At 31.0% G+C, this 26,154-nt stretch overlaps 1 protein-coding gene across 2 annotated transcripts in view; it reads right to left on the bottom strand.

The window, feature by feature from the left end:
* LOC145963545 (zwei Ig domain protein zig-8) overlaps positions 1-26,154 on the bottom strand; it is a 188,269-nt gene that overhangs the window by 148,375 nt on the left and 13,740 nt on the right. The window contains exons 1-2 of one of the 2 annotated variants that reach the window (XM_083085612.1): positions 15,894-15,957; positions 12,500-12,577 (exon numbers count right to left, since the gene is read on the bottom strand). The gene's annotated coding sequence lies outside the window, so the exon portion shown is untranslated. Of the gene's footprint in view, positions 1-12,499; positions 12,578-15,893; positions 15,958-26,154 lie in introns of those variants that run through there. The other variant, XM_083085611.1, reaches the window with a different exon arrangement.

The raw sequence follows: 26,154 nt of genomic DNA, 5'->3' as shown, positions 1-26,154 counted from the left end.
TATGTAGGGAAAGATTATTTCCTTTAAAAAATTTTTGTATTTTTAATAATATTAAAAATACACCTTTGAAAATCAGAAAAAATATTTAATTTAATTTTTTTTTAAAGCAGTGCTGAAAAACATATACGTAGTTTTAATCAAATCAAATGTTTGTACAACGTATTATGCTGCAATACATTTACATGTTAAAAATGAAATCCACCAAAGAGAGAAAATAATGCGAAGAGAGAACAATATGGTTTTGAATTTCCGTATAAATGAATTTTCTGAGAAAATTACGGAAAATATAACGAAATAGCTGTTGAATGACGGGTAATTGTATCGAGTAGAGGAGATCGGATAAAATAAAGAAGAATCGATTTATGCCAATATAATATGCCTTCAAAGACTAAACAATGGGTGAATCTTATCCCAAACTTCATTATTCGCGCATTATTCGGTGAATAATCGGTAATCGATATTTAACGATGCTGTTTACATCCTAATAGCATGTCTAATTTGAATGAATCTCTAAACCGAGCGTCCATAATCTTTTTATGATTGTTTCATGCGTCTAAAACCACAAATATTGTAGAAAGATATATATACTTATTTAATCGAAAATTGACTTTTACCGAATTAAAAATGAGTTTGTAGAATATAAAAAAAAATATATGTATACATAAACAGAATATATATATTAAATACATAAAGAAAGAAGTTAATAAAATCATCTGCAATATAATTCATAACCACACACATAATTTGATCTTATTATACAGGATGATTCTGAACAAACGTTTGTCTTTAAAATATCAAATTCTTGAATGAATTCTAAGACGATTTTTCCTCTTGCAAAATTTTGCCCGGAGCTTAGTTTTTAAACTATAAAGGAAAATAGTTAACTACTTACGGAACGAGTACAAGAGGTAGGCAGGGACGGCGCGATATAGGCGATTACGTGGGGCGCTCGCCGCGATCAGCTGATTGCTATACGCGATGACTGTAACAATCAGTGTGTGTATGTGTGTGTGTGCGTACACATTCTCACACACACATTGATTGTTACAGTCATCGCGTATAGCAATCAGCTGATCGCGGCGAGTGCCCTACGTAATCGCCTATATCGCGCCGTCCCTGCCTACCTCTTGTACTCGTTCCGTAAGTAGTTAACTATTTTCCTTTATAGTATAAAAACTAAGCTCCGAGCAAAATTTTGCAAGAGGAAAATTCGTCTTAGAATTCATTCAAGAATTTGATATTTTAAAGACAAACGTTTGTTCAAAATCACCCTGTATATTTTAAAATACTTTAAAAATATATACAAATAGTTTTACTCCTTTAATTAATATATTATAGTAGCAATCGCGTGTTTTTAAAATACTTTCATAGATCAAAAATAAATTATTTCGTTTTTACCTTGTTTTATAACATTCTTTTCTCTACCTTAAAAAGTTTTCTATAATATCCCGTTTTTTTCTATTTTTTCAAACAGACTTAACATTTTAAAAAGACTGAAAAGAAAGAAAAAAAGACATTTTAACGCATCGTCACATTTAATGCTAACTTACAAAGTAAAATTCCTCGTGACATTTTCCGATTTATCTTGGCAATAGAGTCAGGATTAAACGTCAAAACTCTCTTCTTAAATGACAAACGATATCTTGAAAACAACGGAGGTATACTCGAAGCTTTTTAAAACATAATCGTCTTAAAAAGATTTTAGATATCTTTATTGAATATTATAAATGCATAAAAAAACTTTAATTTTTATAAGTTACATTTAGCGACTACAAAATACATTAATATATTTTTATGTAATATAAGTTAATTCAATAGTTAAAAATACGTATATGTACGTATAAAATACATATACTTTTATTTAAAAATTATTATAATTTTTTTATGCAATATGATATAAAATATAACTTCTTACATTATTAATTATTAATTTTAAAAGAAATTATCCTATTCTATAATCCTATTAGGAATTATTAATATGAAATTAAAACTAGGAAAAATGAGCAATGATAATAACTAGAAAGCGGAAGGATCGCAGAAGTTTCATATTCAGTATATTTTTAGTCAACGTTACAAATCCAAGGATTTAAAATAACCTGAAGCGAACTAGTTTTTCTGATGGCGCGAATAATGAAACAAAGAAGAAATTTTCTTAATAAAGAACAAAATATGTATGTTGTGCGTTGTTAATTAATAATTAAAAACGATTAGTTTTTGCTCAATGCATCTTACACAAATGTCATCGTAAAAAACTCATGGGATTCTATATTCGACACACACACGATAATAGTTGCAGATATATTTTATACGTATTCCGTTTCCGCTATTTTAGGTGCTTTTATTGAACATGAAATACACTCATGTTTGTGAAATACGAGATAAACGAACTTCTTTATCATAGATTCAGCAGGGACTGAGAGAGAAATAGAATTTCATACAAATATAATTAATGACTTTCTCTCTCTTTCTCTCTCGAACGCATTCGTGTAACTGCCATGAAAAACATGACGTCAGCATGAAACACATTCGTTCACAATCCAACGAGTCACGCTTTGTACAGAGAAATCTCATTGTCGCTAGTACATATAGAACAACTATAGAATCGCGAGGGCGATAATATTACAATTTTTAGGGCAGAAAGCCCCTCTTTTTTCTGGCTTTTTCCTTCTTGCAGACGACGCTTTTTTTCTCCACGAAGAATCATTATTCGCTGGCTTATAAAAGAAAATTATTATTCAGTGGCAAGTCTCGTGATAAATTACCATTGTGCAAAGGGACGCGTAACGAGAGCAAGAGAAACTTTTGATAGTTACAAAGACAGAGACGCAGGAGTCAGGGCCTCCTTGTAGATATGTTTAAGTTTCCACACCGCGCTGTGTCAAACTCAAATCATTAAGGAAATTCATATCAAAGTTCCATTATTACCAACAGTGTCTCGCAGTATATACGTAACTTTCTCTTCGAATTGTTAACTGAACTTGCTGCCACTCGTAATAACACGTATGAGCAGAAATCAGACTCTGAAGGTTGCTTAGAATACCATGAAAACATTTCGTTATCTCGATGATGGAACTGTACGTTCCCGAGCGAGATAAATACTTATCTAGGATACGTAGGAGTATTTATTCACTATTTCTCGCAATAATATTCCTTATTGGTTCAATTGTATTTAATTATGTCCTCATTTTCTCGCGTTAATTCGTCTTAATTCCCGACGCTTTTATTATCCCGTCATTTTCGGTCGGCGCCGCGACGAAACCGCGATGAAATGCGGTTGCACCCGTTGAACTTCCGTCTTTTAGAGGGGATACGCAGAAACCCGCAGGGGTTAAGTACGAAGGTCGGTTTTCAAAAGAGCAGGAATCGTCGTCGTCGGCCAGGCGCTCTCGGTTACGGTAGCCAAGTTTCTCACTAAATTCACGAACTTTAACGGGTACGATTTGCTCGCGGCGTGCCAGGTAAGTCGTCGTTGCAGACGGCGTCGCGGAAAGCCAGAGGCGGTTACGAAGCGCGTGATAAATACCGGTGCATCCTGATGAAAGGACTGCACGACAAGGATAACTTTACTTTCGTTCTTGAGCTTGCGCGCCGTTCCGGAATGTGATTTCACACGAATCGGAAGAAACGTAAGAATCCCTTTTTGTAACTTCTTTTATTCTTCCTACTTCTGTACTTCTTTCAATCCATCGTTGGAAATTAAATAATACCTTCTTTAGCGCGAAAGAATACTTTTCAAAATATATATTAAGAGATCCTTTTTCCACACAAAAAAATTCTAGCTTCTTCGATATAATTCCCATAATATGTAATATTATATTTTCTGTAAACATATCGTATTTTATTAAAAAAGTATACATAATGAAAACGAGATAGAAGAAATCTGAGACGGCACGCGGGTTAATAGATTATGGAGACATTACTATCAAAACTTTGCCAGAAGACATATTGTATTTCATAATGGAATAAGGTAAAAAACTTAATATATAGTTTCGAATGAATTTATCAGTTTAATGGAAATTTTCAAATTAACACATTACGATAAATTTATGATTCTTTAAAAATTCTCAAACTATTTTTGCTTACAATATATTTGTTTTCTAATTTTTATTTAAGAGATATTGATGACTTTTAAGATTAGAGCGTTCAATTTGTGCTTTTTTTATATCATGTCGGATAATTTTGATTCTAATTCTCTTTAATGTTTCTTTCTTTTTTACGTAAAAATCTGTTATTATTTATTATTAAAATCCCTGTGTTTAAGATTCTTTATTTTGCCTATTCCTGTGCTCGCAAATATTTGTATGACTTGTACGATCTACGAGATTGATTTGTTATATATAATTTTTTCCAATTAACACAATTGTGCCTATTCTATTTTCAAGCTTGCGAACGCACATTATCGCAAACTCCATGTACACATTTATTTGCCAACCTGATATGTCGATTTCGATCACAATCTTTAGATGACTAAACGTAACTGTCTGCATTTCAACCAACAAGCGCGGGGATTTATCGAGCAGGATGTTGAACTTAACCCCGTGTTGACCAATTTTAACGGTTTACCCTCACTACCTCGTTACCGAGTGCCTCGAGGTACGTAGACCAGAGGGCTTACGAAGAAGTTGGTGGAACAGGGTTGCACCTACCCTTAACTTTGCCACGCTGGCGTTACGTACCGCGATATAGCATATAGCTCGAGGGAATGGAAATATAAATGAATGGGTCGGAAAAACTATAGGTCGATAAATGATAAGTGATGGTATCAATAATTTTAAAGAAAACTTGCTAATATTATTAACTGTGAGGAAAATAATTTTTATGGTTGTTATTCGTTCCTCTTGCTTATTTTAAAACATTTTAAGCAATAATAATTTATATTATTTTTATGGCATCGCTTCCTAAAGAAGCTTTTTGAAAAATTCTCAATTCGTATGTCCGTATTGTATTATTTTTTATTATTAATAAATAAAGTAATATTTGTGTATGTAAAAACGTATATATAATTATTGTAAAGAATATATATTGTATATACACACACAAAGAATATGCAATTAATTGAATAATGATTTTATTTAATCTAACACTAATTTATCAATAATTAATAGTTATTGATAAAGCTTTTAAAACTTAATAAAAATGTTGTAAACTTTTGATTTTCTTCGAATCAATATGGAAGTTATCTTGTCGTTTGCTACATTAATACTTATGTAAATTTCATTACTGCTACCATTACTAGCGATTTTTTTTAATCATTTATATGTGACTATTCTTTACACACACATGAATCTTCGTCGTTAAAGACGTCATTCCACCTAGTTATTCCAACGTGACGTACTTTATTCTGCTTTTAAGACTCTAGTCCGCTGTCTTCCTCCCCATCGGAATTTCCTATCCCACATCATCTGTCAACGCTCGCACTCCTTTTGCGTGCCCACCAGCCACAGATAACCAGCTTGGCCGACATCCAAAGCCAAACGGGGGCTGCATTCCAATAAGGCTTTTCACCCTCTTGTAACGCGGTCCGTGTAAAAAGTAATATATGTATACGCGACGGGCGCTACAATATGAAGTGCGTAAAAGTATGTGAATATAAGGGTAACTTTGGGGGATTTCGCACTCTGCGCGCCAAGAAATTTATATCACTGCAGCAGCACGTCCAATATCTAAAATCGATTTACAATCCAACGTAACAACACATCAAATGTCGCTTTGGGATTCTAGTGTTTCTTTAATCATGTTTCTTCGTCGTAACATAAAATGACATGTGCATAGCGTGGCACTTTTGGAATTTTGTTGTGTATAAATGTTAAATATACGTAGTGTAATGTGTTAAATTTACGTAAATTTAATGATAAAATTGCTAGATAGAAATATAAATCATAAACAGAATCATATAAAAAGATATAAAAAATAAGATTTTATTAACGGCTTGAATAATTTGCATGCTATCAAAATAACATTTTGATACTTGTGTTTGATATTTGTCTATAAATTGGTAGCATAATACGTAAAAAATAAGAATATATAACAGAATAAGAATATATATAACAATAATATTATCTAGACATTATAATTGCGTTAATTTCGAATATTAAGAATATATGTTACTTTGATTTTTCTCGCCTTCAGAACATTTATTTAGCTCGAAGTTTATTCATTTAATTACTACTGAACCTAGAACCGTATTCTATTGTAAGGGATCGAACGTGCAACGTATACGAAAAATGTGGATTTGACCAGCTAACAGTAGCAACTTTTTCTAAGATAATCAATTTAAGCTTGGGCCAAAAAGTATCACTAATTGTAAGTGGGAGAAACAAATTTAGTAATAACCTATTTTCGATACTTGTATGTATAGTGTTGTAAATATTAATTTATCGAAACGGAACAGATTAAATATTATAACTATTGAAATGTTATTTACAATTATATATAATAATTAATTAATATATATATATATATATATATATATATATATATATATGTCCATAATTTTTTTCCAATATTTTTAGTAGACTTTTGTAAATAAAAAATAAATCTCTAAATCAGATTCACACATATATATATATGAATTAGTAGGCAGCAAGTAATGAATCTAAATGTTTATAAAATGACTGCCACCTACTAGAGATACCGAAAATATATGAAAAGTATTTTCGATCAATTCTCTTCTATCTCAGAAATCAATCCGTTAGAAAAAGGTCTTCGTCACGGACGATTAATGGCTACAAAGTAAAGCGTCATTGCTGGCGCCGCATTGTGATAATTTCACAGAGAATATTGTCAAACGTCGGAATTTAACGACCTGATAGTAAAATCGAATCGAACGTGACCGTCAATGTGTCAGCGCCCTGGAAGCGGAACCTTTACGCTGTTTGACAGGTTCTCACGCCAGTTCCTCTCTTTCTCTCTTTTCCTCTCTGGTGAAGCAAATTTTTTCACTGGCACGCAATCACGCGGCGCTATCCACTTTCGCAAGACAATTATCGCGCTTCAATCGCGATTTCGTCGCGGTCGATTCATTGACGAGCGATCGGACAGAAAGGTCAATCGGAGAACAGCAAGCTCGAACGGAAGCTCGCGCCATTAGTCCGTTCGGAAATCCGGATTGCGGGTCAATAATTAAACCCATACTTCCTCTCTGGCATGCGCGAGGCTTCTCGTGAATTTTCAAAGAACGCGAGAAAAGCAAGCAAATTATGCATCAAAGCGAAAAGTGAAAAAAGAAGAAAGGAAGAGACAGAGAGATAGAGAGAAATATGTGTGTACATGTGTGTATGTGTGAATGTATGTATGTGTGTGAGGGAGTATGAGAGCAAATATGGAAAACAACGAGATTTGAGTCGGTAGTTTCCGAGATAATAGAGACCGTGTTCAGCGAGCCTACATTATTTCGCGACGCGTTATTATTATGCCCAAAACAAATCTATCTAGTTCGCCACCAATTCCACTAGAGAATAAAATGCGTTCATCTTGATGCGTTGAATACCGACAATCATACCCTGACTTGATTGAGAAAGTAGGATTATGTTTGCTTAAAATCTGTGACACACAATTTAGTAATGAAATTTAAATGAAATCAGAATAATCAATCGCGGTATATACAATTCATTAAATTCACAGAATCTGATATATTATTTCGTATATCATTTTATCATCCATTTATGTATTAAACACGTTAAAAGCTCAGATTTTAATTATATATATTTGTGTGAACTTCTTTGTTAATATAGAGTAAAAGTAAAAAATAAGATATCATATCTATCTTTTCTTTACATATGTGATTTCATTAAACCATATAAAACGATGTATGTCATTATTAGACTAAAACACAAAGTAATATTTTAGATAAAATAGAAAGAGAATATTTATCTCTTAATAAAATTATAGACAATTATACAAATAATTGATTTGCTTTTTTGAAAATAAGTAAAAACATGATTTAAAAAAGGCATATGTTTTTTAAAACTGGTTCCATATTCATCATTAAAATTGATCTAATTCTGCCATACTTAAGATACAAGTAAACAATTTTAAAACTTTTCACTTAAATCTTACAAAAACTTAAATCTAATTTATCTTTACGATTTTTATCTCATTCTGAATTACTCTATCATATCTATCATATCTATTGTAATTATATAACAATCTTTGTTAATCACACAGTCTTCTTTCTATAATCTAATTATTAAACCTATAATTTCAATAGTCGAATTATAAATTATATGTAAGTTCACGCGAATAATGCGGCCCGCGGCACTTCGATTTTTTCAACCGCCTGCGTTTTCGTCGCGATAAAGATGAAAAAAACCTGAGACAAAAGCGGAAAAACCGCCAGAAGCTTGAGGGAAGGGAAAGTATAAGAAAAGCATGCGGGACTATGGCATACTTGCGGGTGAAGAAAGAGCGAAGATGAGACAGAGGAAAAAAAGATAGAGCGAGCGCAGCACCGGATACGGAAATGGCGCAATGTCCCGCGGGATATGCGCCACGATTGTTTTGGCCAAGCTCCCATTTCTACGGCTTTATGGGCAACGAGCGGAATTTGTGGCGTTCCGTATATAGAGCCACGCAACGAGCGCCGGCACTTTTGCCTCTTCGTGGGTCGCGGCCGCATCGCCATTAGTTACAGACCCGCTGCCAGCTCTTCCCTCTCACTTCCCCTTCCTCCCCCCTCTCTCTCTCCTTCTCTCACTCTCCCTCGTTTTCATCCCCGCCGCACAATTGTTCTTCTTATTTTCCAAAGTTGTGCCGAGAAAGAGAGAGTTGCTGGGCTACCGCGACCGACCGCCGCCAGCTTTTTCCACTGGCCGCGCCTGGTACAATGGTTACACCGTTCTTTGTATCGGCGCCGGGATCGACGCGGTGGATACCGCTCGAAGTTGCTCCAGTTCAAAGTTGAAGCCCATTTTTTCTTTTACCAACCTGAGGCGGGATTGTACCCTTTGACAGGGGGTTAAAGTACGTCGGCAAAAAATATCATTTCTCGGACGCCTCTCCGGCGGTCATTAAAATAAATTGAAGGCAGAATTAACGGATAGAAAAAACTAATGTCAGGACTCATTAATATTTTAATAAAATTTTAACAAAAATGACTCGTTAATGAAATTTTCGCATGGGATTTTAACATACGCCAGTTTATGATAAAAAAGTTTATAAATTCTTCTCTCTGTCTCTTTAATGACAGGACCATAGCTATTTATAGAACCGCGAATATAATACTGAATGTATCACTCTCTCAAAAGCATGTGATTATTTGCTGCTATTATTTTTTTCGAATATCTTTAGCTTGCAGGAAATTAAAATTTTATTTGTCAAGTTGTCTAACGAATTTCAAAAATGTACAAAGAAAAAATGTACAAACAAATGTACAAAGAATGCCAAAGAAAATCTTGCTTTTAAATAGGGGAAGCTCATCAGCTGTTAGGTCCATCATTAATTTTTGAAAATTACACTTTATATTATTTTGGAAATAATCCTTTCAGTTAAATCTCTCGACTAAACCAGAAACTACACCGATCTCTCCCTCGCGTAATAAACATGTTGACGTAAAACTTGGCAAAGAGAACTCGCTTTGTTTCCGGAAAGAAGATCGCGGTAACGATGTATGCGAACGGTAAACTGGTCTTAATTTGGTTAAACAATTTCTCTCTCTCCCTCATTCTCTCGCACTTGCTTCACTGTTGACGCGAGTAAACATGCAATATGAGATGCGCGTTGTATACAAGCCTTTCCCTGGTTGCCTTGCAATCTCGAGGAGCGCATTCCTCTTCCTCTCTACAAGATGCACTTGGATTAAACTGCAGCGGTAGATCTCTCTTCTCGCTGACCAACAATATATCTCTTCGGTCATAATATATTATGCATGCGCGATCCGAGATTCCGCGGATTCCTGGGGTCCGACCTCTGATTCTCTCTCTCCCTCTTTCTCTCTCCCTCTTTCTCTCTGTCTCTCTCTCTCTCTTTCTTTGAAAACCTCCCGAATATTACGCCACGGCTATATTAGGGTGCTCGAATACTTTGAGATCTAAGACGGTACCGAAATATCTCGATAGAGCTCAGCGAATTAAACGGAGGATGTGAAAGGATAACAAGCTGAATTGCGGGTTGTGCGGGCGCGAGAGATTGTGTAATATCACGTGCGAACGTGTGCTACAGATTAAAATTCCAGCTAAATTGAAATGCTTGCGCGTGTAGTAATGCAACACGAGAACAAATGTGATTATATGTTATAACGAAGAAAGAGAATATTTGTTATTAACTCGTATTAACATAATGTTGCTAAATAACGCTATAAATTAAATATTTTCAATTTCACGTCGAGAAATCTCTGCGAGAATATTATAATGTACATGAATAAATATTCAAAGAGAGGTATCATAATCATTATGCGATTTTGCTATTAGATCGCAAATGAACATTGGCCTGGAATTGAGCAAATGAGAGTAAAGCTCGTTATATCATATAATCGAACTTTAATGTATAATATTGACGCGATGATTCTGACGTAATAACTATGTTTGTGTCATTGAACAGAATACATTATACAATCTAACCAATCTTAGGAGATTGGCTTTGATGTCTAAGGAGGTTAATAGCATGTATTATTAGTATATTATGCTGTGTTTACGTGGTAGATGCGGAGACTAATTAAGTTCCTATACAGATTTAATCGATCTCTAGTTTATCGTTGTACATTCTGTAATTATCTATGATTTGATTAGTTTATTAATTTGATTTTCTTCAAAGATAACTTTATCTTGTAATTATACATTAATATTAATATAATTAATATTAATATTATTTTTATAAACATATTTCTTTGTTCAATCTATTCTATATTTTATCTATTCGAAAACTTTATATTTTATTTCAAATTTTATTGACGAATCAATTATTTATAAATAATTTTTAGAACAATATAATTTCGCTGTGCAATGAGAGGAGATAATTTATATATTTATTTACTTATTCTGCACAAATATTTAGTCATATTATTTTGTTTCGTTTTTACTGTCATTTCATTTTTTACTGTCATTTAAATAAAAAATTTGTTTCAAAATTTGGATTATCCGAGCAATTTGAACAATTGAAAATTCTAATTTCCTTGATCAAATGAAAATTGAACGTGCTATTTATTATAATTTGCATGTAACATTGTTAAAGGAATCTTCTTGATTCAAAAAAAGAATCAAACTTTTCGTGGTTAATCACAAAATCACCAGAATTCAGTTCGATAAATTACAACAATCATAGTATCGAAAGATTGCTCCAATGTCTTCGTTCTCTTTCATTTGGAATTCCTCGTTAGAGATCGGAGTGACAGCGAAGGGCTATTTCACGTCGAATCGAGCTTACCCTCGTCAAGCCTCATCGTCTATATTCAACTGCCTGCCGAATTGGCTCGACTTCATGAACAGTCGAGTCGATGCGACGTGTACTCGGGGTATTTTTCGCGACTCGAAGAAGCAAGGACAAGCACGATTTCCATAATCGATCCTAGGAAGAAAGCGCACGCTCCGGTCGGAGGAGACTTTTACTTCGCCGAGGGATCGGCGCCTTGTTTCTTTTCTCGTTTTGAGATGCCGCCTTCTTTTCCCCTCCATCAACCCGTGCGCTTTTTCCCAATTTTCTTCGGTTATTTCCCGGGAGAAAAGTCATCATCCCCCGATAGAAATTTCCAAGATCCACGACCGTATGTCCTGCACCGATTATTTGAGTTCCGACCAAATTACGATTTCCGATTGAGTGTCTCAACCATAGTTTCTTTTTCCCTTTCCCTTTCCTTTTTACCTCTACCCCCTCGTAAAAACGATATAACATAAGGCAACGACAGCTTGTTAAAACTGGGAGCAACGAGGAATTGACAACTACATATATAAATTATTGATATTTACATTTATCAAGATTGAGCGCGTGTATGTATTTCTAATAAGTATTGTGAATTATGTAGTATGGTTTATATTAATAAATAAAAACTTATGTTAGACTATTATACGAAAAAATATCATTTTTATGTTAATTTTTTTAATAAAATGATGTTTTAAAATATATGTATCTAATAATTTAATACTTATCTATCAAATATCGAGTACATTTTATTGTCTTTTTTTCTCAATCTTTGTTCTTGCTGGAAATTTTTATATATTTTCTCATGTCTATCTCTCTATCGCTTTGAATTTTTTTTATATTTTCGATCAAGTTTCTGTACCGTAATAATACATATCACTTTTTCTCATTGCTTTATACACGTTAAACTTTATTCTATTTAAACACTTTTTAAGTTTTTTTTTCTATTTTGTTGTCTATGCTTATACTATTTTAAAAGTTACTTCTAGATTTGTATAATAATAAGTGAAAAAAACATTCTTTATTTTTATGCATTTTGATTAGTATATATAATTTAACGCATGTGCAGTTTAAGTTATCATATAAACGTGAACAAGATGTGTTCGCATTATTAATGAAAAAAATAATGTACATATAAATAATTACTCACTGCGAGATTACTCCACCATCGTTCAATGCCCCTCCTAGGCCTGCTCCTCCTCTCAGATTGTCAAGGATTGTTGCACTCCTGAAAATATAATATATTACAATTCATTGCTGTTTATTATACGGCACCATAAGAATAGACGCGCAACACTTTGCATGGCACTTCTGAACTAATTAATACGCGACAAACTATTTACGATATCTTGAATATTTAGCTTCCCTTTCAGGATAAACCTTTCAGGTACTGAGCTCTCCCATCTGTGTCAAAGTGTCCAATGAGAAGGTTATATTATATAATTTTGTAATATATATAATATAATTTATAATTTATCTTATAATTAAGAAATTATACATATATTGCAACCTTTTTTGTTGATGATACAAAGGAAATATAGATAATATAATTCAAAAAACACCACAATTCACCTTGCCTAATAAAATATCTCCTTAATAAAAAACAAATTATAAGATATATATTATATAATATAAATATTAATTATATAATATAAATATCGAATTTTATACTTATATTTTATAATATAATAGATTACTATCACGAAGATAGCAGCAATTCAATCTTATAAGTAATAAATAATAAATTAAATCATTTAAAAATTGTTCATTTCAAGATTGTTTTGCTATCGTCCAAGTCCAACACCTTTCCTGGCCTCCTTTTCCATTTTTATTTATATAGTTTATTATTTTTTCATTGCATTCACACGACATTCATTAGAGAAAACACAATTAATTGTAATCGCTTTTTGATACTTACGTTAATTACTAATTATAATAAACGTAAAAAATAATCGTTTTTATCGAAAGATAATTCGGTATTACATAAAGCCGTAACATTTTTGCTCGTGTGTCTACAGAATGACAGAGACAATAATATGTTAACGCCACCAGCCAAAGCTCGTATGATCATTAATTTATTGTCGCTTCAAAAAGTTAATATTTTATAATACACATAAATTCACGCTGAATATATTCGTTATGCACTAGATTTCAAATTAATTTTGTTAAAGAGAATAAACTCTATCATATATAAAATATAATATTTATGTTAAATATAAAATTTACCATATTTTGATTAAAAAACCTATTTATTATTTGCTCTGACTTATTATATTAATGCGATCTATACAATATTGACTCATGTATTTATATTATATTATATTTTATAATTAATTTATTGACCTGTAATTTAATTGTATTGAAATTATACTATTAAAACCTATAAACTATATACTATTAAACCTTTTAATTGGAAATACAATAATAATGATATTTGAACTATTCTTACCGCATCTATTACAGTAAATGATAAGGTAATAAATTATAAATTAACTACAAATTAACCGTATTAATAATTTCGATGTATTAAATAATAATTAGCAGAGCAATATGGAAACATTAAATTCATAATATATTTAATATATCTTTATTTCAAATTTTTATTTTAAAATACGTTAAAAATTACGTATAAATATATCCTCATATTGAAATTTTATGTATGTATATGTATTTTTATTAAAGTTTTTTATAATAATAATAAAATTTTATTATAAAAAAATTGCTTAAGATTATCTTAGTTTTAGATCACTTATAATTCTCACATTATTTAATATTGTTTGCGACTCTTTTGTTTTATCCTTTTTTATCCTCTTTTAATCATCATACCCTTTTTTTACATATATTTTTCATACATTTAGAAATAGCAATTTTATACCCATAAAATAGTTACTATATTTTTTAACATATTTAATTTTATAGAAAACATAAAAATTTAGTAAAAAAGATTTATATTCGTATATATGATATTTTAAGCAATATATGAAATTAAAACATCAATATGTACAGTCAGATCTTATTTCTATGCTATCACTTGGATTTAGATCACTAATTAATGATTAAAATTGCTATAAATCTACATCAAACAGTAACGATTGTAGGAAATATCAAACTATCTATTAATACAGAGATCATCTTTCACGATATATGAATGTTTTATTTTAGAATATGAGATCGATCTTTTATTATAGAAAAATCAGTCTATTGTACTTCCAATTTCTAGATCTCACTCATATCAATTATATATAAAATTGAAATACGAATTTTTAGATTCTACAGATTATTTGCACTTATAATTGTATTTTTATCAATTATTATTTTTGCAAAAGCTATTATTAGAAATATATACATATGTATATATTACACAATACATATTAATGTATTAATATATTATACAGTATATTAATTTTTAATATATTATACAATATATCAATTTTTAATATAATTTTAAAGATAGAAAATCCATAAAGAAAAGACGCGAAAGATAGTAAGAAAATCACGAATTGCGGGATGTTTTCTATGAAAAGATGTCCAACCGTTTTCATGTTAAAAAGAAACCTAGATTTTTGCTTTCTTGAAAAATCGGATTTGTGTCAAAACGTATCATAAAGGGTTCCAAAACGACGACACTCTGAAAACACATCGTCGTACAGAGAAAATAAATGGAATGTCGTGAGCAGTGAAGAACCTCAGTAGTCATCGACATGCGTTATCAGACAACTGTCGCCTCGTTCTCTGATCAATTCTTATTTGTTTCTTCGAGATCTACCCTGGGAGTTCCAATAACCGAATCTAGCTATCTTGTACATTTCTGACCTAATTTCTTGATTTTTTTTCAATTGTTTTTGTGCTGATATCAGAATTTTGATTCAAACACAAGAAGTATATTTAAGAACGATTAATTACAATTTTCAAGTAACGTTTACGCACTTTAGATATTTATGTGGCTGTTATATTATTAAAATGAATATTTGAAGAAATCAAGAATAATTAATTGATTGATCGTTTTACATTATTCTTTAAAATTTTTAGCTAATATAATGATTAATTTTTATAATGCTTAATTGCCCTGTATAATCTAACAAAAGTCAAATCATCTTCACATTTAGGACAAAATTTATATTTTAGGAAAAAGAAGAGATTGTAATATTCATTCTAATTGCTTCCAAAGTTATGTCTCACATTGCATAATATATCCATTTTACTCTTTTAACGACACTCACTTACATTTTCGTGAAAATGGTCGTCGAAAGGTATTTTCCGGCATACAATTTTCGCGTGGCTGTAGAGGTAGTCGCGATGCATTAGAAAAAAGAAAAGGAAAAGTAAGAGAAACGACTTCGGGGTAGATGAGTAAAAAGGAAAGAAGAAGAGAAAAATATAAGAGAACGTCAGTAACGACTAACGCGAGAAGAGAAGGACGGCATCTTTTAGTAATTACCCGCCTCCGGAGGGCGCATTACTCTTTGTCGGCCGACATACCTTGGATCTTATCGTTGTTGAGAGAGAAAGAAAGAGAAAGCAAATAGTAAAGTAAAGGATAGAACCTGTAGAACCGGAAACCACTTTTGTACAATGGGATGAGGAGTCAGGCAAGGGGGAAGAGGGCAGAGGTCGGTTGCAGTCTCTACTGTACTGGGCGAAATTGCGTCGGACGACATTTTCATCCGCACCCTTGTCTATTTCATGAATGCGTATTTCGTTCTGTAATAACAATAATTTTGTAGTCGTTAAAATCATTATAAATAACAAAAATCCGAATTTTATTTTTTTATTAAAATATTGAAACAAATATGAAACTATTAATACTTAAATCATCAATACTTACATCAATAAAAGCAAATGTTTTTTCTAAATTATATTAATCTTGAGAAAAGCTATCGATAACATTTATTTTCATATTTTACATCAATAGAATTTTATCGATGAAATTAAAGTATAATAGTTATATTTTTAAATAAAATATATAATTTCGACATCTCATTCGAAAGTAGAATATTCAGTAGTACGTGTTTGTATTAGAAGAAAGCCAGAATTATCCTTAAGTTTTAAGTACATCCTAAATGTCCGTGCAAAATCTGCGAGAAACTATAAGAGGATAGCTTTCATCCGAACACTGCTATCATTACCGAGAAACGCCAGCTCGTAGCTATTCACGTTTTCAGCGTCTTTCGTGTGTAACCTCCGATAATGAGATCGTCGCAGAGTGATTGATCATATTATATATGCACCGTCATTGATCTTTAATAGTGGATGCGACAGCAAGTCTTAATCTTGCAAGATGTTCTATATGAATGACAATGAAATGTCAAAAGCGAAAGATTAATAACTTTCAAAATTAATTTATTCAAAAGTCGATGCAAACATCCACTATTTCCTTAATTTAAATTCAGATTCAATAAAAAAATAGTAAAGAAATTATGAAAACATAAGTTTTAGTGAATTTATTTTTATTGCATTGTACAAAAATTTTCTTAATAGCTTGTGTTATAGAACGTTTCTCTCTATCAATGCAATTTATAAAATATATTGTCTACATTCGTCGTAAATCTATTAATCCATATTATTTAATATTTTACAAAAAATTTTTTTTTATAGATATACTCCGATATGTAGATAAAAGAAGAATTTATTTTTAAAATGTATCACAAATTAAAGACATCATACATATAACTGACACATTCATTTAATCTTTAATATCATAAAATATATTTGAGAGAAAAAGAAAGGAGAAATGTTAACATAATATATTATATCTAAATATAATATTACTTATGAAAATATTATCATAAATCACATAATATATAAGTTTTATAGAAAAATGGCTATCTTTACGAAAAATAAGAACGAGAGACATTCTTTGGACACATATCGCGTTTTTAAGATAATACAGCGCATACTTGTAGATAAAAGCAAAATTGCGCCAGACTTGACTGCTGATGCAACAAGTAGTACAAGTCAGTATCGGGACGGGAACCGCAAATCTTCGTGCGGTATATACTTCCGACGTACACATCTCGTGTCACTGCGAAATCTCAGGGATAAAAGTTCAGGAGGGTTGAGCATTTTTATTGTCGACGGATTCTGCCAGTGGCGTTTCTCCTCTGCAGCCGTATAAAAGCGCATGCGTTTTACGTTACAAGGATTTTTCATAAAATAGAAATCCATTCGCAGTTATAATTCATTAAATATTTTCCATTAGCTATCTTGTATAAAATATCAGTCAATTAAATATTATAAAAAAGTAAAACTTTTATTTTGTTCATTTATGATGCTGAAATTAATATTCTGTGTCATTTTATTTTTTTTACATTGCTTTTATCATTGTTAAATCAATATTCATGAAGCTACCATTTACCTTAGTTCGATTATTATTGTCCGATTTAAAGGAAATGTAAATTCTCTAAATTGGAACACACACACACACACACATACACACAGTGTGTATAAATGAAATTATTTGTCGCCGAGAAGAGAGTTACGAAAGTATCATTGATAATATAACAAAATTAAAACTCTCTCTATAAACACCAATGAGATCATGAAGTGTAATCAACTGCGTGATGTGAACAGCCAAACACATACCATTTTAGCTTCAGCGTATAAACGAATTTACCAGCGGTGAGAGATTCTGAGCAATTCGTGTGAATAGTGTTCGATTATTAAAACGTGAAAAATAGATAAATGTTTAACATCAGTCACTGTATTTAGCTCTATGCAATAATATGGAATAAATATGCGAATTATTTATATTGCGTGTATTGACAAATTATTTAACATTATTAATAAAATTAAAATATTTTAATTTATCTTTATAAATTATGTTTCACATTTATAATTCATATTAATACAGAGTATGAGTAAAATATCGCGCGATATATATAAATTATATATTAGTTTACTTTCATATTTTCTACAAGTTTAGACTGCAAAAATAATATTTAATACTCAATATAAAGTGTTAGAAAAATAAGAATTTCTATTAAATAATAATAACAAATATATGTACATATAAATAGAGAGTGAATGTGAGAAACAACACAACACACAGATTCAATTTTATATTTTATAACAGGAATGTTACAGTAGACAAGAATCACTTATACTCAACAGATTATTAAAACAACAAAAATTTTAAATTTACATCGAAGACGCGTATTATCGTTGTCTTTTATTATTGTCTTGGCAACATTTTTCATTTGAAAGGAAAATTCGCTCTACGCGACATTGTGCAATTGCAAATATAATTATTCATAGAAAAGAAGGTTGCGTTTCATCACGTACATGTGACCTAGCACATTGAAAGCATTTTATAGCAAAGGCGCCGCATAAAAAATTTTATCGGCATTCATTGTGCGCCGGACTGCATTAAAGAAAAGAGATCAGAGAGACGTCAGAGAGACGTTGCATCCCTGAGGGAAAGAGTTGCACGATGCACGGATACGTCAGAATGTATCATATGTTGCGCTATTCCATATATGCCATTACTAGCGTCCGAGAGAAGTCCCTTCAGCTACAGGCAGCTATACATATATACAATATCCGGTCTTGATAACGATTGAAGACACTGGCGAGACTGCTCGTTTTAAGCTCACTCGCGCGTCCGTTTCTCTCTCGCATTTCCGTTCGTAGTCTCATTCCGCAAATGGAGGCGAGGTATTGTTTCCACACCGAGGCAAGAGACACCCTACGTGCCCCACACCTGAATGAATCGCGGCAAATCTGAAGTCTGAAAGCTCCCGTTTGTATCGCACGCTACGCGTTGCATCACGCGGAATGCACCGGGGAATGCATCGCAAATAGCATACATGCAATTGTACGTCACCGTAATGCGATCATATGTAAAGTCTAGACAAAGATAGCGAAAGTCCAGATAGATATTTGTGGATATTTTGATGTGCACGTTTTGCATTATAGTAATATGTAATATTGAACGTGCGTTTTTTTAGTAATTATTGATACAATAATATCTAATATTACACAATTTAATTTAAGATAATTTTCAATGAGAGATTTTCACATTTTAATAAGAAATTTTCTTTTTAAAAACATTTTGTTTTTAAATTCACAAAAAATATCATAGAAAAATATTACAGAACATTTTTATACAATTTCATAAATAGTTTCCCAAAGGCTAAACAATAGTTTTCGTAGCTATTGCATATTATATTGTTCTATTTAATTGGTTTTTAAAATGTGTAGCACTGTCATCGCATGTTAAATAGAATAAAAGTAAAATAAAAATATTTTTTTTTAATTTTATTCAATGTTATATAAATATTAATATAGAGAGTTTTACGTTTTACATATATGTATATGTATATATATATTCGTTATCATATAGTGTTCACCAATATGATTAAAATGTGTCATAGAGTATATTTACAACTCTCGTTTTACGTGTGAAAATAATTTATAGTCAATAAATTGTGTGTAAATAAATCTCGGGAAAACGGTTCGTATTCACGTAAACAGTTCGATTTATCACAAATTGTCTCATCAGTTCCATATATTTGCATATATGCATAAATCATTATTAAAATTTATATCTCACTCTTATAAAAAATGTGGTGCGACCATAGCTCTGCATTTATCTAACTATTTACACAGTAATGTTTTCCGATAAAGTAATTTGTGTATGTGCGTCAAAGAGAAAGAAAGAGAGAAAAGATTTTTCATTTATATTTTATTGAGATCATATACATAATGATCATCAAGCTTAACTACAATTGTCACGTATTAAAATAAAAATAATACGTTTATTTTTTACAAATAAACTAATCTTAATTAAAAAGTTTCATTATTTCTGTAAGAAATAAGTACGGAGGTATAGAAGCGACGTGACTTTACTTTTTTGTGTTCACTGTCACGTAAACTTTTAATTATTACTGTATCCTATAAATTATAAAATCAGCTGCCACGAACTGGGGAGATCTGTAATTTTCTTATCTCGCGTTCTCTTTACTTGCTTCTAGTCTTTGATCGACTCTTAAAATCCAGTATTTTTTTTCTCTCAAAAGCAATCTAATTGCAAAGCTTCCTGGCATGTAAGACCTAAAAAAAAGAGGTGTTCACATTTCTTGTGTGCTCTAACAAAGAGAGAATGCACTTTATTGTTCTCGTTAATGCACTTTTATATCGCGGCAGTAATAAACTGGCGCAACATCACTCTAATAATCCTTACCGTAATAATATTACCTAGCGAAACATGCGCAGATGGTAAAGTTAACGCTAATTGGATGCGCGTTGCTGTTGCTTTTCGCGTAATCCTAATTGATCTCGATGATGTACTTTCGAGTAACTTTAACATAGCGAGAAATATCGCCAATTAATATAAAAAGAAACAGCAGAGCTAGCAAGTATTTGCTGCAATGATAGCTTACAATAATTCATACATTTATGTATATTTTATATATGGGGAAAAATCGCATCATTAAAGAGCAGAAGAAAAAAAGGCGAAAGAGAAGAAGCATGTTATAAAAGACATTTCATGCAGGCAGTCATCTACATTATGCAGTTACATAATTCTAAAGTCCCGTATTAACATTTAAACATCTCTCTCTTTAATTCGTTTTTTTTGCACCGACCACAAGCAGCTTCCTTTTAATTTATCTCGGAATCTTTATTCCGCAAATATCTTGCACAAGTAAAAATCGTGAAAAACGCGGGAAGAAAAAGAGGTAGGATATAAGAGGACAGAGGGCAGTATTACCTAATTCTCGTTCATTTTCACCAATCACGAAGCGACTGTCTTCTCCCATATTCTTAATTTACCTGCTATCTAAATCCGCCGTCTGGATCAACATCCAACACGTAGATAGCCTGTGTCCCTGTACAAGGAGCGTCGTTAAATTCCCTCTTTCACAGTTTTATCCCCCTTCAGATTGTCGCTCTATCTGCAGTTTCCTCTCCGAGTCTTCTGACTTGTTCGTTTTCTCTTCTTTGCTCTCTCCCTTACTTTACGAAACTAAAAGCATCGTGTTTCTTATCTTAATTCTCAGCCTGAATCTCATGGCGAGACGTGACATTCCAACTTATGCCTTTCATTTCGCAATTTTCGAAGGTGAACGACACCTTTCAGAGTTTTGAGAGAGAAAGAGATCTTTATCCGTTCGATAATATTAACTTTATTCAAAGCGTTCTATATTCTTATTTTTGAGATACTTTCGCGTACTTAACGAAATTTAATCTTCGTATTCGGCCAACTTCCATCGATCTGTTAAAAATACAATGAAGAACAAAAAAAACAAGAAAAAGCCTATGAATCTGAAAAAGCAATTACGAAGAACATACAAGAATAAAGCAAACTCTTTTTGAGATTTTGGATATCAAACAAGTGCAATGCAAAATTTAAAATCTATTATTTTACATACTTATATACACATATCCGATTTATTAAAATTTACGCGATTTCATTATGTTTAATAGATTAAGATATACAGATATATTTATATAAATATAAAATTAATTATCATAAACTATATTACATACGAAGCGCTCTTATAAATTAAAAATTGAATACTTTTTCTGATTAAAAAAGAATGAATTAAGTTAAGAAAAACTTATTTAAAAAATTACAATTTAAGATTACTTATGAGAAATTAAATATTATTACAAAAAAAAAACGCAGTTGACTTAATAGACAGATATCAATAATCTAATGAATATATATAAATATATGTACATAAAATATATATAAATATATATATACATAAAGTATATTTACAAATATAAAAAAACACCGCATTTGAAAAGATGGTATCATATTTTATTGAAAAACATTTTTGCTTGCATAAGTAATAAATATTTTGCTTTAACTTCTTGTTAAATTTTGCAATATTTTTGTGAAAAATGTTATTTGTAGTCAGATCGATGCCAAGTTTAAGGCTACTATTGACCGCAACTTGATACGATACTTTCTCAGGCACGAAAACTTTAAGAGGTCGACGATGCCCAGGAAAGCATCCCCGCATTTACGAGTTGCTCCACGACAGCCGACAATATTTTACGTTGCGAGATTCAATCGCAAAGGAAATGACTGGCCCATTCGGATGACGTTCGCGATTTATTCACACAGTAAACAAATGTATACACTATGCTTGCTTACAAGCAAAAAATATAAAGAAATGAATAAATGAATTATTCTTTTGAAAATAGTACTATTTTATGTTATAAATTAATGTAAATTATGTAAGAAATATATGAATTGCAAAAAACTAAAATTTATATAATTTAAATAAATTTATATAGTTTGCATAATTTAAATAAAATCTTATACCTTCTATGAGTGTGTATACTTTCAATACATTCTATATAATAATTTATTCCTTTAAAATACTTTAAAAAGAGAGAAAGAAAGAGAGGAAAAAAAAGAAAAAAAGAGACTATATATATATATATATATATAATAAAGAAAACATACAGTTGTTTTTAAGAAAAAATATGGAATTGTTAATTGCAAATTACATATTTTTTTTTAAAAACAACTATGTTTTTTCTTTACACCAATTGATTACTCTCATTATTTTGCACATAAAAGTATTAAGGTAAGATAATCGAAAAATGAATATTTTACAAGATATTTTATGGTTTATGTAAAATTAAGAAATGATTTCAAGCCTCATAACTCGGAAAGTACTTAATGAAAACTAACTTAATTATAGTGTTTTGGAAAGCTCTCGAGATAAGCTACAAGAATATGCAAAAGCATATAGGGTGTCCCATTTAAAAAGTTGGAGGTGACCTTCACATAACCTTGACAACGCTATTCGAGGTCATAATAATGTTGCTGTGTAATGCGCCACATAAAACCCTATAACTTTTGTATGAAACATTTTTTCTTTAAATGCGTATTTTTCGAAATATTAAGGGGTTTCCACACTTTTGCTAAACCCTGTATAATATAGAATATAGAATATTATAAAAATAAATTATAAAACGTTGTATATGTGTGTGCGTGATAACATATGCTTCTTAACATTAATGCAATATAATTTTGATTAATAGCGAACTAACTGTCCATTTGTCAACTACAGTTTGTTATGTGATCTTCGAATATAAAGAGAAATATACTATTCTGCTATGAAACAAATAATGATGATATACTCTATACAATTCAGTTTCAGTCGAAGTCCTGTAATTTCACAGAATAATGTTTACATATCATTCAATTGTAATCTCCAAGCACCAGTCAGAAGCAGTTGTAGTCATTGTAAGTTAGCTCGCCCACTAATTAAACTCGTCACTACAGATCTAGCTTTAATGCACTTATGTTCATTATAAATCAGGCTGTTGATATGGCATGTATATAATGTGTCAAAATGCTGACTCACATCTGATACACATGTACTTACACATTCTGATGTACTATATAATATATTAAATGATCTATTAATCAAAAATTAAAACTAAAAATAAATTATATTCTTTATTAATTAATAATATAATTAATAAAAAATATAATATAATATAATTTTAATTGAGATATTGTGTGTTAAGATAATGTGTATTTTTAAACTAAAGAGAATATCTCTCTCTCTCTCTCTCTCTGAAATGATAAAAAAATTTAAACTTCTTAAAATATTTTATTCACGATAAAAAAATAACTTATAAAAAATAACAGAAATTGATAAATATAATTGTTTTATGTAATAAGTATATTTTTTATGTATCTCAGCATTGTTCTTGATAATAAAAATAAGCATGAATTGACAGATTTAAATAATTTTTTACAGCAATAAATCAAAAACTAATCGAAAAGTTGACGTCGACCATGTCCAATGTAACTTCGCCCAAAGTATTTATAAATCATCCGAGTTCTTTAAGACAATTTGCACACACTGTGACATATCGGCGATCAATTTTATCCCGAATCGTTTGAAAGATTTATGTATTAGAGATGATTCTTTTCTCGATATTCCAGAATAAGACACGAAAATATTTACTACAATTCTTCCGTATCATCGTATAATCCGAGACATCATTTGTTTAAATATTGAAAAACCATTATTGTTACTACCGATGAAACATCGCAAAAATCACGTAATTATTTTTAGTTATAAATCAAAAGTTAGATTAAATGATGATTGTGTTAATCTCTCAATATAACTCTGTACAACTTTACAAGCGAGAAACAAAAATAGAAATAAAAATAAACAAACCGCAGCGTATCGAATTCTTTGAAGATACGTTTGTACGTCTTTAAAAAAGTGCAAATATTGTCTAACAAAATAAAAAATCACTCAAACATTCATGCATGTTTTAAAAAATAAATATGTGTATTTTCTTTCAAAGATTTATCGAGAAAATAGAGTTTACTAGTTAAACAAATAGAGGATTTCGATATTCGCAACGAAATGACAAACGCAAATGTAATTATCTATTTCTATGGCGTTTCGTATTTAAATATTAAAGTGCCAATTGTGAGTGTAGCATAATTGAATGACATGCATGTAATAGTTAAATGTGCGATTTATATCGTCTATCATATTTTACTGTATTGATAATTATATGAAGATACTAGTTATATCAATGATTGCAGATTTGACACCCTTACGCTAGCATTCCGTTAGCGAAACGTAATTACGAGACGCCCATCGCGCGCTAACAAATTAGCTTGAGCGGTTTTTGTCGGGATTTTGCCATCGATTGCAAATTCCATCAATCCGATATTCGTTATCAGCTCTATACGCGCGCGCGCGAACGTGGATTTCGCTTTAATGTAGGTATACATACACGGTAACTCGGACAGAATTTCTCATACCTTCGTCGCGTTACATTTCCTCGCGTCCGACGGCTGACCCGTGAAATTAAACTTGAACAGAATAAGACGAGTCGGCCTGTTTTACCGAGTAATCTAACGTAACCATACCTTTACAATAAAGTTTCTAATTACTCGATCACATAGGTAAAAAAAATTAACTAGAAAAAAAATTAACCAGAAAGAGAGAGAGAAAGAAAGAAAATAATTTTAAAAAGTTGTCAAAGGTCAATTTAATTTCGAGGTTTTGAAATTTATCAATGAAAATTTAATCAATGTTTTATAACTTACATTTAAGATAAAATAATTACTTCAAAATAAAATAATTATTTTTCTTTTCTCCCATTAAATCTCTTAAATATTGAAATAAATGTCTCTTCTAAAAAATAACTATTTTCAATTAAATCTTTTTGTGAAAATTGTTACATACAAAAACAAAAATTAATATCGATCAAAATGAAAATTTACTTCAATTAATCTTATAATTCTTCGAACTTAAATAAAATAAAATAAAATAAAATATACTTATACATAAAATGTGTAAAATTCTTTTTTTTCATTAAATAATAATAAATTTAAATAACATTAAATAATAATTTTACCGAACAATATTATATAGAATTACGAAAGCTCAAATTTGCTTCGGTTATCATTTCGATCGTCTACTTTTGTAGCGTTAAACAGATTCGACGAGATATTACGAAATTTGATTTCAATTAACAAGTAGATGATTGGCCTTTTCAAAGCGAATCGAGAGATAATTTCAATGACGTTGTTTCGATTACAATGCGCATTGATACGTGTTAATTTAGTTTAAAATTTCATTGAGACTATCATTATTATATTTCGCACAGACATTACCGCAATCAAACTCACTTGGAAGTTACAGTGCTAATCGGTCCGCGCACGAGCAGCAGTAGAAACGGCCGAATACGAAAGCGAGAAACGTTGATGCTATAATCGAGCGAAACTGGGCTCTACCGCATTGCGTAAAACGCACTAGTCAACAACCTGGGCGACGTAGGAAATGGTAGAAGTAAACTCTGCTG

This window comes from Camponotus vicinus, unplaced genomic scaffold, assembly GCF_025532165.1.
Source record: "Camponotus vicinus isolate PSW18456_S1 unplaced genomic scaffold, iyCamVici1.0 SCAF_12, whole genome shotgun sequence".
Taxonomy (NCBI): Eukaryota; Metazoa; Arthropoda; class Insecta; order Hymenoptera; family Formicidae; genus Camponotus; species Camponotus vicinus.
The sequence above is the reverse complement of the archived record's forward strand: the minus strand, read 5'-3'. Positions and strand labels throughout refer to the sequence as shown.